Source organism: Bison bison, unplaced genomic scaffold (genome assembly GCF_000754665.1).
Source record: "Bison bison bison isolate TAMUID 2011002044 unplaced genomic scaffold, Bison_UMD1.0 scf7180017864351, whole genome shotgun sequence".
In the NCBI taxonomy this organism is placed as follows: Eukaryota; Metazoa; Chordata; class Mammalia; order Artiodactyla; family Bovidae; genus Bison; species Bison bison.
Genome location: NW_011494923.1, coordinates 4681058 through 4685703, shown reverse-complemented (window position 1 = coordinate 4685703; position 4646 = coordinate 4681058).

Below are 4646 nucleotides of genomic sequence, written 5' to 3'. Positions count from 1 at the left end.
CAAGGAGCCAGTTCTTTGCATCAGGTGGCCATTAAGTATTGGAGTTTCAACTTCAACATCAGTCCTTCCAATGAACACTCTGGACTGATCTCCTTTAGGGTAGACTGGTTTGATCTCCTTGCAGTCCAAGGGACTCTCAAGACTCTTCTCCAACACCACAGTTCAAAAGCATCTGTTCTTTAGTGCTCACCTTTCTTTATAGTCCAACTCTCAAATCCACACATGACTACTGGAAAAACCATAGCTTTGAGCCCACTGTTCTTACCCATCATTTAATAGTTTTTCTTGAATGAACACTTATTACAGTTTTACCTTATTTGATTTCCAGAGATGAGAAGTTATGGAATTTGAAGGGGTATATTTTCCAGTTTTTACATTTATTCTTGTGTTTAGAAGAGATAATTTGACATAGTCCACTCCACTATAGTTGGAAGTCAAAAGTCTATTTGAGGATTCCCTGGTGGCTCAGTGGTAAAGAATCTGCCTGCCAATGCAGGCAGGATCAGGAGACGCAGGTTCAATCCCTGATCTGGGAAGATCTCACATGCCATGAAATTACTAAACCCATGTACCTCAACTACCGAGCCTATGCCCTAGAGCCTGGGAGCCACAGTTACTGAAGCCTACATGCCTAGGGCCTATACTCTGTGACAAGAGAAGCCACCACAATGAGAAGCTCGTGTACCACAACTAAAGAGTAGACCTAGCTCTCTCCCCAACTAGAAAAAAGCCCTTGTAGCAACTAAAACCAAGCACAGCCAAAAATAAACAAATATTAAAAAAAAAGTCTATTTGATGTGTGTGATGTTACTTTATATAATTTAAAAATTTTTAAAAATTGCTTAATGTGGGTGCTATTTAGGAATTTATTAATTTTAAATTATATTATATCAGAGAAGTTGTTGAATTTATTTTTTAATTATATTTATTCCAGGTTTTTCTGGATTGTGTAAATTAAAAATCATTTGATCATAATAATGACAAATTTATACATTTGTTCCAGTCTTATGGGTTTTTTAATTTTATTTTTCCCTTGCCTTTTGTATCCTTCAAGATCTCATGTAAATTCTGTATTGAAATAATGATAACAAGTATATTTATCTCATTCCTATTCTTAGGAGGAAAGAATTGAATAGATATTATTAGATTTAAAATGTATGCCAGTTTGCATATACATCATCTTGGTCTTTAGATTTTATGTGACAAATTTTATAACACATTATATTACATATAACATATATTACATATGCATATATTGTATAATATATAACATACATAGTGTTATATTATGAACTTTATAAAACACTTTTGAAGCATCTATTAAGAGTTTTTCATTTATTCTATTGATGTACAAATTCACTTGATTGATTTTACTGAAAACAATATTGCATTTCTCAGGTAAGCCCAACTTGGTTATGAACTATTGAACATCTTATAATGTTCTGGATTTGAATCTTTATTACTATTTTTAAGTTTTCATATGTTATGTTTACAAGTGAAATGGTTCAGCAATTATCCTTCATTGCTGTGCTCTTATTAGGGTTTGCTGTCAAGGTTATATTGGTCTCAAAAAATAGCTAATAAATGTTAATATATGGAAAAATTATTACAAATTAAGTATACTCTCTTTCTTAAGTGAAGGGATAAATTCAACCAACAGAACCAGTTGCTTTGGCAATTGCTTTGTGGGAAACTTTTCAACTCAAGTTTGCTTTTATCATATTGGGTATAGGATTATGTGTGCAGGCAGGCTAAGTCACTTCAGTCATGTCTGACTTTGTGACCCACAAGGCTCCTCTGTCCTTGGGATTCTCTAGGAAAGAATATTGGAATGGGTTGCCATGGCTTCCTCCAGGAGATCTTCCTGATCCATTAATCGAACCCATGTCTCAGTCTCCTGCATTGACAGGCGTGTTCTTTACCACTAGTACCTCTTGGGAAGCCCATAGGATTATACTGGATTTCAATTTATTATTGTGTCACTTTTGGTAAATTGTGTTTTTACATGATTTTTTTTTTTAAATTTAAGATTACTTGGTAAACTTGTTCACACCATCTCCATTATCTGTTTAGAATTTAACACACAGTATATACTTCAAAAATGTTGATTTTACTCAAAAAGGTATAGATACATATTAATATGAAGTTTTCTTTAAAAAAAAGCACAAAAACTTGATTTGTTGCAGATATAACCGTTTTCAAAAAAACCTGTTTTTCTAAAAAAAAAAAGAAAAGGATAAAAGCCAAAAATATATGTTAAAAGGTGGTTGCTACTCTGAGATTGACTCATATTTGTAGCTACTACTTTAAAATTTTATTCTATAAAATTATAAATGTGTTATTTTTTAAGATAACTGAGGCATTATTGTTACTGGCATATTAAATCCGGCTTATATGGGAAATCTTTCTGAAGCATATACTATACTATTACTTATATTTATAATAGAGTCTAGCTTTAATAAAATAGCATTTTATTATACAGTTTTATCTAGTTTCAACTTCCCATCTTGGTACTGTATTGGTACTCTGTAAAGACATTTTAATTAATTGAAAATATTTTTTTCTATTATTTGGAATCAACATTTATTTATAAATAGTTCAAAAAAGAATTTAAAATGTAATGTGCAATTACATCACTGTGTGGTTATTACAATGTTTCTAAATCATAGTATGGTTATAGGGATTTGTAAAGCAATTAGAGATTATTGGTTGGTTTTTCATATGTATTATCTTTTTTCTCACCTGACATGAATTTTCTGAAATTAGGTCTAACTAATATTCAAATTGTCTCATAGCAGGAAACTGAGTCTCAGATTCTTACAGAACAAGATATGTTCTTAAAACCTTTGAGATTCTCCAAACTCATTACTGAAAGTAATGTATACTTCATAATTAATAGAGGCCAAAAGAGCGGATGGAGATGGTGATATACCCTGTAGAATATGTTCTCTCACTTCCTATGTGGTTTCCTTCTGTACATCAGCTTTGAAACACAAGCAATTAAAAATTTTGCCTCACCTTAGCAAAATCACAAACCACTATGAAAAGTCAGAAACTTTCTAGGTTACCCACTGATAACTGAAACTATAATTGAGCAAACTTGGAATGACAATCTTACATTCCAAATTCTATCTTCTTCTCAGTGTAATAAGCAAAGAAAAATCCAGTTTTATTAGTCAATTATTTGGCATCTCAAAATATTAATGCTTAAGCAGACTATCCAATATAAAAATTGATATTAAGAATTTAATATTTCATATAAAAATTACAAGCATGTCAATATATTCACTGTTTTCTTCTATTATAATTTACACTCCAGATTTAGTTTTATCAGGGTATTCAAATGAATTCACCCCCTTCCATCTTTTTGTTCTATCATTTGGACCCTTGACAGATTGGACGGTGCTGCCTGCATTAGGAAGGACCATCTGCTTCACTCAGTTCACCAATCTGAATGTTAATCTCTTCTGGAAATGCTCTCACAGACACACACAGAAATATTGTTTTACCAACTATTTGGGTATTCCTTAGCCCAGTCAATCAACACATGAAACTAAACATCACATACTGCAAAAGTCAGTTGTACAGAGTATAGTCATCCTAGGGTATGACTGGGGAGAAATGATCCATTCTAGGATGGCTCACACACATGCCTGGCAAGCTGGGCTTGTTACTGGTAGGAAGCCTCTGTTCCTTACTGTATGGATGTCTCCAGAGGCCTTTTAACGTGGTGGCCAGCTTCCTCCAGAGCAAGTGAAAGCCAGAATGTACTTTATGACCATTGGAGGTCGCACACACTCTTTCCTATTAAATTCTTTTCGACATTATTCCGGATGAGCCTCTTTCAGGGTGGGAGGAAGTTTATACAAGGATGTAATGGAAACAAAAAGGGGTAAGAACTTTAATGGGCCATCTCAGGGGCTGACCAGCACAGACTCCAAACTTTTTTCATTGTTCTGGGTGGATATTAGATCTAAACCAGAATTATCTGTGTGCTATGAAATTCCAGCCAATAGACATCACTTAAGCAGAAATGATTCTAAGCCACTAACCCTGAGGTATTCAAGCAGATGCAAAAAAATAAATACATAAATAAAGCAAAAGTAATCCAGTAAAATCAATGAGTACAACTTAATTTTATTTCCCATTAACCCTTCAAAATCTATCCTTTAGAGGGTTGAACTCATCTTCCTGTGGTTTAAAACCTGGCCAGTCCCCATGACTTTTCAAATAGTGTCTAGATGATAGATGGTTTTATATTATCCTTAAATGGCAAACATGATCTTTTTCTCTTCCTCAGTGGCCAGTTCAGTTTTGCTTGCTGTGGCATCTGAGGTAGGGATAGGCATATGTGGTACAAAAAAAAACCTTTCTTTCTGTTTTATCCTCTTCTCTGATTATTAGCTGTGGTTACCCATACATCTGCAGTTGGAGCCCAGTCACATTGAATGGTATGGAGGAAGAGACGTTCTTTCCTGAATGAGAGCCCTGTTGCAAGATGGGTATGTGTGTATATGTGATGGAGGGGGGGCTTCTGGCTCTGTGTCTTATTATTTTTTTTTTTTTTAAATTTTATTTTATTTTTAAACTTTACATAATTGTATTAGTTTTGCCAAATATCAAAATGAATCCGCCACAGGCATACA